General features: G+C 32.4%; 2 protein-coding genes across 4 annotated transcripts in view; one reads left to right on the forward strand and one right to left on the reverse strand.

Annotated features, from left to right (window-relative positions):
• The window catches only part of LOC123536775 (sodium-dependent phosphate transport protein 2B-like), a 100712-nt gene extending 86696 nt beyond the window's left edge, over positions 1-14016 (forward strand). For 2 of the 3 annotated variants that reach the window (XM_053552257.1, XM_053552258.1), the window contains exons 10-11: positions 4985-5130; positions 7173-14016. The gene's annotated coding sequence lies outside the window, so the exon portion shown is untranslated. The remainder of the gene's footprint in view (positions 1-4984; positions 5131-7172) is intronic. The other variant, XM_053552259.1, reaches the window with a different exon arrangement.
• The window catches only part of LOC123559779 (uncharacterized), a 309468-nt gene that overhangs the window by 147056 nt on the left and 145899 nt on the right, over positions 1-16513 (reverse strand). The window lies entirely within an intron of this gene.

Genomic DNA, 16513 nt, shown 5'->3' on the forward strand with positions numbered 1-16513 from the left:
CAGAAATGATTATACTTTTTATTTATGCAGACCATTTTGCAAGGTAAATGCATTCCTTGACATGAGAACTTTTGAAAGATGGAAAATGGGGCAAGTTCGAACCAAAAGTGGAGATTTACCCATATATTTCGCCCTAATTTACACAAATAAGAGTAAACATACATTGTACCAATTTTCCCATAATGGTATGTTAAATCTGAACTATTTGTGTGTTTTAACGGCGGGTTTTACCCCTCTATGTTCAATTTTGGCTAAGAGGAGGAGCCAAAGCCTTGGAGGAGGCGCAAAAGTCCAGAGTCGGAGCCACTGACCAGTTCTTTTCCTGGTTGATTAACACTTGTATAAAGCGTTTTCGTTCTCGCAATGTAATATCTATTTCCTTTTAATGTTTGTAATTTGATGCTTGAAATTATATTATATTACCTAAATGCACATACTCTACCTAAAATAACAAGAGCTGTCCATAAGACAGCAAACTCGACTTTTCTCAGTGCTTGACTCTGAATTAGAGCTTTGCCAGTAAAAACTTTATAAAACTTAAAAATCTAAGTTAAAAATTGGATGTCAAAATTCAAATCGGAGTTATAGAGATTGTTTCTCCTGGTGTAGACTTTGATAGTAAATAACTGTTTTAAGTTTCAAGTAAATAGTTCCATTCACTACTAAATTCGACCAACAAAGATGAGCTTATAAATGTGTGTAAATGTATCAAAGATGCAATCAAAAAAAGAAATTTGGTTATTAATAATACATTATAAAGAACCCATGTCATTGTATTCTCACTTCCTTTGTTAATTGCATTATATTTGATTATATATTATATGTCTAGGTATTGTTTTCTCTTTTCTAGTTAATAACATGTTTGTTACTTTCTTTAAAATTGTATGAACGTGACTATGTATATTGTAATATTGGTGTTTAGACGATTTACGATGTACAAGTCTCAATAAAATTCTGTTCTGTTCTGTTCTGTTTAATAGTAACAATGACATTTGATGCTATCAAAAGGGTTAACCAAAAGGGTTAACCAAAAATTCTATATTAAAAAGGGGCATAACTCCATCAACATTCAAATCAGTTAAAGGGATTGTTTCTCCTGGTGTAGACTTTGATAGTAAATAACTATTTTAAGTTTCAAGTCAATAGCTTTGAAAATAACAGAGATATTTGACTTTATAAAAAAAAAACAACGGCGACGCCGACTCCGACGCCGACGGCGGTGCGAGTGCAATAGCTCTACTTTTTCTTCGAAAAATCGAGCTAAAAATACATGTGTATGTATCAATGCAACGGCTACATAGTTCAATGTTAAATGGTCAATTTTATTTCAAATGTTTGAAAGGAATCGCAAAGAAAGGATGCCCAATTCTGTATGATATTATTACTTTTGTTCGTTCCAGATAGGTCTGTTTAAAAGTATCAACATACATGTTTTCTTACAAACGTTATTTAAGTAAAATTAAAAAATTGTATTTATAATTCTGTAACTGTAAGCTCAGTAACGGTCAATACCCATTCTGACTACGTAGCATTAATTAAAAACAAAGTCTGACATCAAATATTGACTCAACAGATGGCACCCTATTTACAAAATCCCAGTACTAAATAATAACTTAATATGACTTTGACTGCAGAACGACTGACAAACGGACAAGGATAAGACAAAACCAATATGCGGTTCAACCAGGGAATAAATATCTAACGTTTTCAGTTTCATTGTTATCGTTAGAACATCTGGGAGTGTATTTTGAGTGTTAGCATTTTCTCATATATGTAATCGAATTAAGCAATTTACATGTAAACAAATATATTTATTTAGCATTTGTAAGTACCTAGTGAAGCAAATATTGCAATTGCATTTCAAGACTACCACAAAGTTAACACTAACTATTAAAAAATCCAAAATGCGTTGGGCACGAAAACCGTTGTGCATTAGGAAATGTCCCTTACATAGAAAATATCATAATTATACAACTTATAACGCCATGATAGCCCATCATTAGACAAGTACAAAAGAAAAGAGAAATGCAAATATCTCAGAATACATTCTAAGGAAATGAAAAGGATGTTGTTACAATATCATCCATCAGATGTTTGTCACAATCCAAGGGAATCATGAAAAAGCTCTGGTATGTGGGAATTGATGATACATTAAAAATCTCAATTTCAAAGTGCTTTGGCTCCCACTCCGGTTCTTAGCGCCTCCTCTGCGGCGATGGCTCCTCCACATGGTGATAAAGCACATGTACGGGATAAACACGCTAGTAAACCACATAAGTCATGCAGTAGTAAGATATGCTTTTCAGCAAGATTGATGCAGGGACTATAAAATCTTAAATTTGTGTAAATTAGGGCGAAATATATGGGAAAATGTTTACTTTTGGTTTGGACTTGCTCTATTTTCCAACTTTCAAAAGTTCTCACGTCAAGGAATGCATTTACCTTGCAAAATGGCCTGCATATATGTGACGCACCATGACATTTTGGGTCCAAATTCGGCGTTACGTCATTCGAGAAAAACCCGATTAAAGTTACGTCACAGAAGTTGGTGTAATTCAACTCGTGTTTTTCTTTCAATTAAAGACTATTTATCAAACAATCATTCTTTCTTATGCGGTTCCACGAATAAGGGAAGAAGCCTTAAATATATCGTACTCATTTCGTCCATTCCGTGTATTACCATTTCGTTTACTTTCAATAAATAGAAGGTTTATCGCCCTTTTAATCTCTCTACAATTTGTGGACAATGTGAAGGTCGTATTACGTCCAGCAAGAAATTGTCACAGGCACTTGGTTGCACTGATAGTATTTTTCTTATATTGGCCTGTACCTACTGTTTGTTGGTTTTAATACGTGCACCAGTGCTCCCTGTATTCAAAAACATTATTTACTGTAAGTGAATTCCTTTTATTAAAAAAGTTAAAATTTTAGGTTTTGGTATATCGATATTATTACATATAAGTTCTCTTTATATCTATCCTCAGACCAGATTTTTAAGATTCTTTAAAAAGCGAATTTTCGACATACCATCAGTGCAACCAAGTGCCTGTGGTAAATGGGAGATATTTAATCAAACAAACCCGGAAGTTAAAATTTTGAAGGTCGTAATTTTTCTGTAAATGTCAAAATCTTGACAATGTAGCAGAAATAAATTTACCATACGATGATTTGAACATGATAATGGCTTCCCTTAGCCAAAGTAGTTTCAACTCTAATATAACTAGAACCACTGTGCCAGAAGAGTTAGTTCTTGATCAAGATGATGACTTTCTAGATGAAATCAAAGAACTATAAAATACACAGAATGGCAACTAGGGATAATCCCGCGTCAACTCGTGTTAGCGTGCTATCTTATTTCAAAGCGTTTGCCGACTTGATCAATCATGATCAAATCAACAGACGCTTACTGAAGTATAAAACTGGTGGTACGCCCGGCACGTAATAAACCAATTTGAGTCCTTTTTCAAACGAAAACTGTTGATTTCTCAGACTTTCAATCATAAATTCATTCCTTCCCCGTGTAGAAAATACTAATAACATTAAAAATGCGCCATTATCTTGATAAACAAATGATCCGAAAGTAACCTTATTTCAAAGCGTTTGCTGACTTGATCAATCATGATCAACAGACGCTTACAACGAGATCTCATTCAGTTGTCACGGTATGTTGGCGAGATTTGCTCTATATGCCTTTCAAGTAGCCGATCTGTTTATTTTATAGCTCTTTGATGAAATTGACCGAGTTAATGATTTATACTTTGGGAACATTGAGCCCCATACATTTCAAAATGAACAGAATTCAAGTGCCGAGTCAAGTGATTGTAATGATTCTGATACAGACATACTTTCTCAAGGTCATGTTAATGATACTGAATTTGAAATAGAGCAGAGAGATGTAGACTTGTTAGAACAGTCCGCGCAGTCGAAGTTCCATACTGTGGTTGCAGATTATATGGAAAGCCTTGCAGCACAATTCTAAATTGGGAGACACTTGTTGAATATCGCAACCACTGTTTAGAAACTGAGAAAAAGGAACTAGACTTAAAGATTAAGATACAACTTTTTCATCACAGAAAATCGGGTGATGAGACTTGCTCAAAAAAAACGTGTAAATAAAGAAAGAGTTAAGACGAGGCAAACTTACGTTTTTAATGGGAAATATGTATGTAGAAGCACGTTTGCCTTTGCACATGGTGTTCAAAGGAAAACCATAGACCGAATAGCAAAATCTTTAGATAATGAAGGGTTGGTTGCGAGAAGACATGGCAATTTTGGCAAAACCCCTAAGCATGCCCTTACCGTTAGTGATGTGAACAATGTCACCACCTTTCTCAATACTTACGCAAATAAATATGGATTACCTCTACCTGGTCGACTTCCAAACTACAGGGAAGGAAAAACTACATTATTGCCCTCAGACAAATCTAAAGCTGACATTCATAATCTGTATCTTAAAGCTGCAGAGGACATGCAATTTCGCAAAATATGTTTGTCTGAATTTCGCAAAATTTGGTTGGAACAGTGTCCACAAATACTAGTAATGAAACCGGCAACAAATTTATGTCATAAGTGTCAAGGTTATGTTACAGATATTACTAAGGGCAGTAATCTCTCTGAGGAACAAAAAACAGAAAAATTAAAAGAGTATCAGGATCATCTAGACAAAGTTAAAACACAGAGAGATCATTACAGACAGCAATTTGAAAATGCTGAATCAGTATACAAAAACTTATCAGATGAGAGAAAGGTCAGAGGTAATGACATTGTTGGGTTTCTGTGTCATTTCATTTATTTCAAAACTGTCTAAAAAACTGTACTAAGAAAATCCAAACCACTGATCTATCTATTAATGTCATTGTTATAACCATTGCAGTTATAAACCGTTCAGTAGTCATAATTATAGTCGTACTCATTTCAGTGTGACACATATCTATTTTAAGGTATGATCTAAACACAACACTCAATATGAATTTATATTTTTCAGGGCAACCAGTATGTTCCAGTGATATTTGTCAACATTACAGTTTTGACAGCAAATCCATTATCCACATTATGTCCAACAAGTTGGACCGCTTTTCTTTAAAACACCAAGAAAATGTCAGTGCTTTGGTGTCTGTGCAGAAGGTTCAGGTAATTTTTTTCATGCCTACAAAATGTATGATATTTTAAAAAAAAATAAGCAATATTAATATGTAAGTTTTTTCTGTGTAAATTATTTCTCTTTTCTTTTCAGCACTAATGAAAGTGAAAGGAAATAACGATCAATGTTTAAACTTTTGGAACTAGAATAATATCTGAAATGTGCAGGAGGCATTATACATTGTTATATTTCAGGGCTAGCGCTGGGTTGAAAAAAGTTTGAGCCAAATTTTTATGCCGCGAATCGCACGCCTATTTGCGTGTCCATGCCGGGGTTTTGGTGGGGTTCACAGGGGGCTTTGCCCCCTGAAGCTTTCGGGCTTTAAGGTATTTCAAATGTTTAGATTGCAGCAGAAAACACATTTATCCATAAATGTTAAATCACACTAAATGCTTCATAACTGAATGGTCTGTCCATGTGTAGTAATAAGCAAAACAGTGCATCAAGGATAAATTTATGTTTAACCATAATTTATATCATTTTTCAATAAATTAGCAATATAGGCTTGCACGTCCATTTGTGTGTCCATCACAGGGCTTCACAGGGCATCAAGGATAAATTTATTTTTAACCATAATTTATATCATTTCTCAATGAATTAACAATATATTATATACATGTAACTACTGGGACAACTCTTAAGCAATGTTTTTATTTATTTGTTTTGAAATAAATCACACAAACTTACAAGTAATCCACAAGCAACCAAGGAAAGTCTATTTTTCCATTTTATAGCTGGATTTAGGGTTTAGTTTCACTTTTCACAGATTTTGCTTGCAATGCAGGAGGTAAACTACCTGATTCAGAACTACATTTTTCAGCCACAATGACAAGCAAGAAATTAATTTAAAAACATTTTATTATATACTTATTGGCATCAATAATGAATTACTCATTTGAAATAATTTTATTTAATTAAACTTTTTTGAACAATAAAGTTCAAACACACATACCTTTCAACATTCTTTAATCTTGTCTTTTGATGAGTTTATAAAAGATGGCTCAAAATTTTATTCAATCAAGGAACTTTAGTCATGGCGTGTGCTACAAACAACACCTTTGATCCATGTATGTTCATTAATCAGTACCAATTTAGCTAAACAAACTGTGAGAGATGCTTTTAATTACCCCAGTGACATAGGTTTATTGTCACTTGATGGTGTTAATGGACCGTGGATGGTGCCTCTTGTATATTGCATGTTTTGACACAGTCTGTCTTGGCACTCTTTGGTCCAAAACAACATTATATAAAAATTGACTGGTTTTAATTCTTAAAGTAGGGGGTTTTTTTTGAGTTTGAAGCAATTTCTGAATTTTCTTGAGCCAAAATTAGCATTTTAAGCGTTTTGCTCAAAATGCCCATTCCAGCGCTAGCCCTGTATTTAAAGTGAAGTGATGTATATTTGCCCTTTAAAAATTGTGAGAAATTAAAACAGTCAGATACACTATATAAATGCTGATTGTAAAAACACTTTATTAATGGTGATTGTATTTGACATAAAACTTCTGTGTTTCAGGATCCCAGACATTTTACCTACTGTACCTGTCCCAGCACCTGTTAAAGTTTTTGAACAAATCAAATATCTCTGTTACTGTCAAAGCTATTGACTTATCGTTTTTTACTATCAAAGTGTACAACAGGAGAAACAATCCCCAAAACTATGATTGGAATTGTGACAGAGTTATGCCCCTTTTTTAAGTTGGAACATTCGGTTAAAGTTTTTATATAGTCAATTATTTTTGTTACTTTCAAAGCTTTTAACTTGAAACTCCTAATAGTTATTACTTACCAAAATATATACAAGGTGAAACATTACCCATAAATCTGAATCTGAGGTTAAAGTTTTATAAAGCTTTCACTTACAAAACTCTAATTCAAAGCCAAGCACTTAGAAAAGCCGAGCGCGCTGTCTTATGGACAACTCTTGTTTGTATTCATTATCAAGTTGATTGTAATAAACTTAGAAATTAAATTGAAGCATTCTTTTTTACCTGGTGCTAATGTTGTCCTACTTTGCATTTTTATTTTGCAGTATGAGCAAAGAATTCCCTGGCACAGTTTTTCTCAGAAGATATGCTGATGGAGTTGAAACTTCATTTAATATGTTAAAGGAACCCATCCAACCTACTGACTTCCCTGGTGAATTACACCCAACTGGATTAGATGCTGCTCGGTTGTGGTATCTTTATGAGCAAGTGCTCCATATTGTGCAAACAAGCAAATCTTTACTATGCCAACAGTACCAAAACCTTCACTGATAAAAGTTGAACAGTCAGAAACAAAGAGTTCAAAGAAAAGGAAACTAAATACTAAGTGAAGTTATAATATTCTTTCACTAGGGGAATGTCAGACAAGATGGTGATTCTCTAAATGTTTATCCTGTAACAAGGCTCACCAAGTTCCTTTGTAGACAGTTACTGAGTTACAGATATTTCCATTTGCATTTTCAATATAGTTTTTTTCATGGATTTGATATTCAGATAGTTCCAGTAAAATAATGGACAGTCATGTGTGATGTTCAATAAGAAAGTTTTGTTTGTTCATGTAGCAATATTAAAATGACTGTAAGAGTAATTTTACAGACTTTACAGTGACAATAATTTCTCTGTATGAAGCTAATATTTATCTTAATGCTGCAAAAGTAAGAAATTACTGTGTGAATGTACTATAGATGATTTGTTATTATAGGATTACATTTTTTCAATTGCTGTTATAAATGTAAGCCAAACTAGACTGTTGTGAAATTAGTTCTGTTATTTAAACAGGGTTATTAATTATGTGCATTGAAGAAAACATTGACAGTGTATGAAAAAACTGCTTTTTGATGACAAATTTTCAATTGCAACAGGTACTCCAGAATTTTTCAGATTTTTAAAAAAGAATTGCCAAGACTTGTTATACTGAATTAAAACATAATGATTTAGTCATTTAAAACGATTACATGAATGTTGTAAAGAATTTCTGGTTGAGTACTGTCATAAATATATTTTATTAAGATTTTTTTTGAAATTTTTTATTGTTGCTATGGTAACAGGAATTCAATGCTTATAACTTCAAAGAATAACAAATGCTGGATTTAAAGTAGCAATGATCTTGCAGAATGGCTTTTATCAGGCTAGAAGGTACAACATGTACAAGAAGTCCTAACATTTTGAAATATTTTACCAACAGGAAGAGCCTGTGTTGATAGTTTCCATATTTTCAAAAAATTGTGAAAGAAAGATGTGAATGTTGCAGAAAATGTTTGGTTCTAGACTGAATTTTATTTTTCTAGACTGAATTTTATTTTTTTATTTGAAAGATCAATAATCAAGTATTTATTATATGAATTGATGCCTATAATTGTATAAGAAGACAATCTTTTAAAACAGATCAATTTTGTTGCAGAATATTGTCGCCATGGTAACATAAGTTTAATTTCTGATTTGTTTGCTTATTTGAAGAACATCGTTTCTTATGAATTTATAAACCTTACTGGATTAAACTGTATAATGTAAGTAGATATGTCTTTTATATGTAATAATTTCATTTACAATACACAGTGTGATGCCTTAAAATAGCAGAGTTTTTATTAAGACAAGCATATCAAGAAAGTTTGTATTTCTCAAAAAATGATTGCATTATTTAACAAGAAATGCTGTCTGAAACTTTGATAGATTACAATACATTGTTTTGGTGTAATGTTGTGAAACAGACACCTGAAATATTTATATTTTCTCAGGAAAATTTTAAAAAAAAGTTTTTTTAAACAAAATAGTGCACTGTTGCCATGGTTACGGTAATTTGACTTTGATTTTGTGTTCTTTTTAAACAACATGTACATCAATTATTAATTCTACTTAATCAGTATGTATTGATTTAACTGAATATCTATTTTATATGTAATAATTGCATTTACAAAACACAATGTGATCACACAAATCTGCATTAAAATGAAAGAGTTGATATCAAGACGGGTGTATTACGAAATTCAATATTTCTCAAACAATGTTTCATTATTTAACATGAAATAATGTTGTAACTTAGATACATGACATTGCACTGTTTATTGTGTGAATATGCAGAAAATACACTTCAAATATTCATATTTTCTCAGGAAAATTGACAAAACATTACCCTTTCAAAGAAAGTAGAAAATTGTTGCCATGGCAACGATAATTTCACTTTCAAAATTGTATGTAAATGTAAACAACCAGTTTCCGGTTTATATGTTTTATTTTATTGAACTATATTATGTAAATAAATTTCTCTTTTATATGTTATAATTGCATCAAGATAACACTATGCTGAACACAATGAACACTACTACAACACAAATATTGGTTGAAATAATAGTATTGTAATTTAGACATACATATTAGGAATGTATGTATTTCTCAAAACATGTTGCAGTAGTTTACATGAAATGATGTTTCTTACTTTCACATATGACAGTTTATTATTTTGATATTGATGTATTGGACAAAAATGTAACTGCACAAATTGTTTAAAATAAAAGACAAAAAGAATATTTTTTAGTAATAATAAGTGATTTTGTTGCTATGGTAACAAAACTTCTGATTATTAAAACATCTGAAATGTTAGCAAAATCACAGTTAGTAATATTTATATCTAATATATGTTCTTGTGTCATTGTTTTTGTGACAGTTCCTGTGAAAAATTGCAGTGATTTAAGTGTTTGTAATATCAAGGTTAATATCAAAGTTTTATAATGTTATATATCCCAGTATCAAATGAAATCTGTATTTTTTGAAGAAAAAGAATGTCATAAAAAATTGTAAACAAATACAGTATTCTGTAAATTAAGTCTGAACTAGAAAAATTTAATTGCATGTTTATATCATGTTCTAAGTGTAAGTTATAAATTAATTTTACAATGAACTGTTATAATTGGGTTTTAACACATGTGTTACCATGGTAACGATTTTTAAAAATAATGTTACAAATAAAGTTCAAATCAAATGTACGTGTAGCAATACATTTACATACTATTTATGTAAAAGAGCATTTTTTACATCCATGAGACAACCTTAAAAGTATTAAGAAAGGTTATGTCACTCTGCGGTGTGCATGTTTACATGATAAAGTGTAAAATGTATGTAAACACCCTGCACGTATTAGTAAACGTGCATGCATGAACGCCCCAAAATCATACAAATTATCAAAAAGTAAATGATTACCTTCATAATTCCAAGAAAGCATTATCCCTTTATAAATACTCATTGCTTCCATTTCTAGCACACTCAATATGTAAAACACTTTTTTAAAACTACCTCAAGATTTTTCCGTGATATCCATGCAGATCGCTGATAGTCTCATATTTAAAGAAAATCTGGTCCAAGGGAGGCTAATTCTAACCTCGAACAGATTTATATCCCTTATTGAGTTAAGATAGAATTTATGTATAAGAATACCTATCAAGTACACCTAGCTATGACTTTAGTATAGGTATATGTGTATGATTATGTAAATATATATAGATGTATATTTAGATTTGTGTGTGTATGTATATTTGCTTGTGTGGGTATAAGTGTGAACGAATATGTTATGTTTTTGAGATATATAATAATTATATAGTCATCAAAATGCTCATTTTAAGTATCACTTGTAATGGTGTTTTTTTTCCAAATGTTGCAGTTGCTCTTTATTTATAACATGCGACATTTGTGTATGCCGGATGAGCTATTTTTCATGTACATATTTTTCTTACATTTTTCTCTAAATATTTTCTGTCTGTTCTGCTTGTCGATCGTTTTTGGCCTACGGTCATAAAAATGTATTACGACCAATATGCCGCTATAAAATATACTTTCTACATATTTCTATATCTATTCAGGTAATGGATGAGCTATGTGTCTACCGAGCGGCAATATGTCTTTTTTACAATAGTACTCAGAAAATTAAGGGAAGATGTCGTTTTTACTGCCAGCCAATTCTAACCATTGTTAATGCCTTATTACAAATAATACGTGGTACCTTTTGTCTAATAAGACAATTAATGAAATAATTTTTCTGAATTTTGTTAATCTACAAAATGGAATTTTAGTATCCTTTGGAACTTTTCATGCTGCAATCAGAGAATCTATTCCAGCAGACGAATATTTGTTTTTGAATGTCGAATATGTTTTTATCTTGATAAAATTATTGCTATTATCTGGGGATGTTGAAGTCAATCCTGGTCCGATAAACAATGATGAGAACTGTTTGTCGGTCTCTCATCAAAATATTAGAAGTATCAGAAACAAACTTGATTTTGTAAGAGACAACTGGTTAGAGTTTGATTTGCTCTGCTTTACCGAAACTCATTTAAATATTTTAGTTGACATAAAAATTTTGAAGTTAGACAGCTATAGTGAGCCTTATCGCAAAGATAATACCAGTCATTCAGGAGGCATTTTAATATACGTCACAGAACATCTTATATCTAGTAGAATTTTTGATCTCGAAATTAATCTACCAGAATCATTGTGGGTTAAAGTAAAATGTCGAAATGAAATATATTTAATTGCTACAGTTTACAGACCGCCTAATGCTACTGTCGATTTCTGGGAGAGACTTAATATTTCTATTGAAAAAAAAAACACTTTTGATTTAAACAATAAAATCTTGATTGTAGGTGACATCAACGAGGACCAACTAAATTTGAACAATCACAAATTAAGAGATATACTAATGTTAAATGACATGGTTAATGTTATAACAGGACCAACGCGAATAACGCCTCAGTCTACAACTCCTCTTGATCCGATTGTTATTTCAAATGATATTACAGTTTTGCACCACGGTACATTTGATACACCGCCAAACATTAGCGATCACTTAGGTACTTTTATTTACATTAAATTTGACCGACCCTCCTCAGTACCGTACAAACGGCGTGTCTGAAATTATGAACGTGCAGATTTCTGTAAAATAAAAGATTTGATTAGAACTACAGACTGGTCATTTATAAATTCAAATACTATTGATGAGGCATCATGCCAATTTACTTATAAATTATTTACTAATAAATTTATTGAACTTGCGAAAAACTGCATTCCAACCAGTTGTATTACAATAAGACCTAATGATATGCCATGGTACGACTCTGAAATTCGTCGAGTGACCCGACAAAAAGACCGAATGAAATGGAAAGCTCTAACTACAAAAAATATATCTGAATGGAAACAGTATACTAAATTATGCAATAAAGCGAGTAACTTAATTAAGCACGCGAAAGAACATTTTTAATAACTTAGAATTTACTCTTATTGAAACCAGTTCAAGCAACCCAAGGTTTTATTGGAAAATGATGAAAATGCTAGTAAAACAAAACAAAGGTAGTGAAGTTATTCTTCCACTAGAATTATGCGTAAACAACAACACTTTATATTTTACTTCTGATAAAGAAAAAGCAAATTGTTTAAATGATTATTTTGTTTCAATCTCTAAATCTAAACTTCCTCAATTTACATTGAAAACTAGGAATATACTAGAAGAATTCGTGATAACTGAAGAAGAAGTTACTGATATAATATCAGTTTTGTTAGTTAATAAAGCGTAAGGCCCGGATGAAATTAGCCATAGGATGTTAAAAGAATGTAAGAATACTATTAATAAACCATTAAGTATGTTATATAACAGGTCACTACACGATTGTGAATACACGAACATATGGAAGTCGGCTACAGTTATGCCGCTTTTTAAAAAAGGTAACAAAAATACACCCTCCAACTACATGCCAATTTCGCTTATCAGTTGCATTAGGAAAATTATGGAAAGAATCATGTTTAAACATTTTTATAACCATTTACATTTAAATAATTTATTATACTAAAAGCAGTCAGGTTTCATACCAGGTCATTCGACAGTGTATCAGTTAATAGATATTTACAATCAAATTTGTCAGTCATTCGATTCTAAAATACCGACATGTATGGTGTTCTGTGACATTTCAAAGGCGTTTGATCGAGTGTGGCACGAGGGTCTGATTTTCAAACTTAAACAAAATGACATTAATGGTAATCTATTGCTATGGGTAAAAAGCTATCTTAAAGAACGTAATCAAAAAGTATTTGTTGGATCTTCTTTTTCTGATACGAAATATGTTTCAGCTGGCGTTCCCCAGGAGGCAGTGCTTGGACCTCTCTTCTTTTTAATCTATGTGAACGATATTACTGAAAATTTATTTTTACCTTTTCCGCGTTACGTAGTATAGCGGAAAAGTTATGTCTGCAAGTTACGGTTCATTAAACCGCTTCAGTAAGAGGTATTGAAAAGGTAGCCAATGGTTCATTGTTTAGTCTAAAATTCGTCCAATAGAAATCATTTGTATCGGGTATGTGATATATCGATGTAAAATTGGTCATTTCTAGCGTACACCTCAGCAGTACATTTAATACGGACATTAAGTTTTCAAACGTTAACAATTTTAAGATTAAAATTTCATCTGTGATATAGATACATGAAAAAATCTTTATATTTCAATATTCTCATGTTAGCAATTGTTTAAAACTGTATAACATTTTTAAATACTGTTGTATTGTACTATTTAGTTGTCCTGTCGGGGCATGTTTCTGACGTTCATATTATTCTTATACAGGCATGAACAGAATTTGGTGGGGCCGGGAGCAGTTTTTGACAGGTCAAATAAATTTTACAATATATGTGTGAAGTCCACACACACCACTGAGGAAGGCACTGAATTTGTTTTTGGACACAGGTTTCAGAGCTAAATTCTCTGTTTTTCCTGGACGTCGTGTTTTCCGGTGAGGTGGAAAATTGAGAGAGCCACAAAGAGATATAGTATCATTTGTATAACACTGTATAATTGTATAATGTGTATCGTAATAAACGGCCTCTCGTAGCCAGGGTGCATCGCTACAAGGCGAAATGTATATATTTGTTGAGTTTATTTGTAGTAAAGAGAAGACTGAGTGTTACACGTTTATTTGCTGATGATAGCTCGTTAGCTGTTTCATCCTCAGACATAAACTTTATGCAAAATACTTTAAATTCTGATCTTCAGAAAATTAGTGACTGGTCCCAGCAATGGCTCGTTTAATTTAATCCAAACAAAACTGAAGTAGTATTTTTAGCTCACCTGTGAGCTTTTGTGATCGCCGTCCGTCGTCCGTTCACAATTTGAACACGATAGAAATCACAGTTTGCAATCAATTTTAACTAAACTTGCACACAACTTGTATTGGCACAATATCCCAGTTCCTTTCGAAAACTGGCCAGATCCCATCATGGGTTCCAGAGTTATGGCCCCTTAAAGGGCCAAAATTTACTCTTTTTGGCTTGTGAACACGATAGAGACCACATTTTGTAATCAACTTTAATCAAACTTGCACACAAGTTGTATTGGCATAATATTTCGATTTCTTTCGAAACCTGGCCAGATCCCGTCATGGGTTCTAGAGTTATTGCCCCTTTAAGGCCAAAATTTGCTATTTTTGGCTTGTGAACACGATAGAGACCACATTTTGCAATCAACTTTAATCAAACTTGCACACAACTTGTATTGGCATAATATCTCAGTTCCTTTCGAAATCTGGCCAGATCCCATCATGGGTTAGAGAGTTGTGGCCCCTTAAAGCGCCAAAATTTGCTATTTTTTGCTTGTGAACGTGATAGAGACCACATTTTGCAATCAACTTTTATCAGACTTGCACACATCTTGTATTGGGATAATATCTTGGTTCCTTTCGAAAACAGGCCTGATCCCATCATGGGTTCCAGAGTTATAGCCCCTTTAAGGGCCAAATTTGCTATTTTTGGCTTGTGAACACGATAGAAACCACATCTTGCAATCAGCTTTTATCAAACTTGCACACAACTTGTATTGGGCATAATATCTTGGTTCCTTTTGAAAACTGGCCAGATCCAATTATAGGTTCTAGAGTTATGGCTCCTTAAATGGCCAAAGTTTGCTATTTCGGCTTTTGCAGCCATATAGAGACTTCATGTATGGTTTGATTTTATACAAACTTGCAAATTAACTCTAACCGAAACCCTAACCTGTCAGATCCAGTCATAGGTTCTAGACTTATGGCCCCTGAATGAACATTGAAAGTGCCAAAATATTTTAATATTTACCTTGTGAACATGATAGATGCGGCATTTTGCATTCAACTTTAGAAAATCATGCACACAACTTTAATCACAATAAGATATCGTTCCCGTTGCTTGAAGGTCAAGGTCACACATTGAGTTCAAGGTCAGCACTTATCCATTAAATGGTTATATCTCTGCAACTATTGATGATATTGGTTTTGAAACTTTATGTATGTCATCAGGTTGACCTAGACAGTATGCACTATTTTGTATCTGATTACCTCCCCTGACTTTAATCAAAATGGATTTATATCAGTAAGTACTAATAGGACTCGTTTGAAATTTCATTATTGTCATTAGTTCGACTGAGACAATCAGGGTTGATAACTATGGACAGATTTTATGTCAAATTACCTTCCTTTATTTCAAATTAAAATTGGTATATCTCCGTAACTAATGAAGATACTGTTCTGAAATTTTATTTATGCCATCACATGGACTTGGACAATCAGTGTAGATACATATTGACTGAATTTATGACAAATTACCTACCTTTATTTTTTATGTAAATGAATATACCTTAGCAGCTTCTAATGAGATTGGTTTGAAACGTTATTTATGTCTTCCATGGTAAGAAATAGTCATGTTAGATATCTCTTGATTGAACGTTTATCAATATGAATACTTTTCTAATATACTGTTGTAAAGGCTTGTACTATGTGGTTCTGGGACGATCTGTGTATGAAAAGAATTGGAGCCACTGCCTTACCCTTGCATGATCGTAAGAAACGACTAATAGGGTCCTAACACTTGGTTTTGCAGTAACTCTGTGATTCCAGCAGGTATGCAAATTTTGATTCCATACCTAATGTTTTTATTTCGGTGTAAATGAGATGTGGAACCAAAATTTGTAGTCATGTTTGGCGCCATATAACCTATACTGTGTTGGTGCGCCATAAAACCCAAATAAATAAATAAATAAATGTACTCTTCTACATGCACATACCATTACATGATTACCTCCCCTGATTTATATAAAAAAAATGGTTTATCTCAGTAAGTATTTATAGGATTCATTTGAAATTTCATTATTGTCATAAATTGGACTGAGACAATCAGGGTAGATAACTATGGACCGATTTTATGTCAAATTACCTCCCTTTGTTTCAAATTAAAATGGGTGTATCTCAGTAACCAATGAAGATACTGATCTGAAATTTCATTTATGCCATCAGATGGACATGGACAATCAGGGTAGATAACTTTTGACTAAATTTATGACAAATCTAATGAGATTGGTTATAAATGTTATTTATGTCTTCCAGGGTAAGGAAT

This window comes from Mercenaria mercenaria, chromosome 10 (assembly GCF_021730395.1).
Source record: "Mercenaria mercenaria strain notata chromosome 10, MADL_Memer_1, whole genome shotgun sequence".
Classification (NCBI taxonomy): domain Eukaryota; kingdom Metazoa; phylum Mollusca; class Bivalvia; order Venerida; family Veneridae; genus Mercenaria; species Mercenaria mercenaria.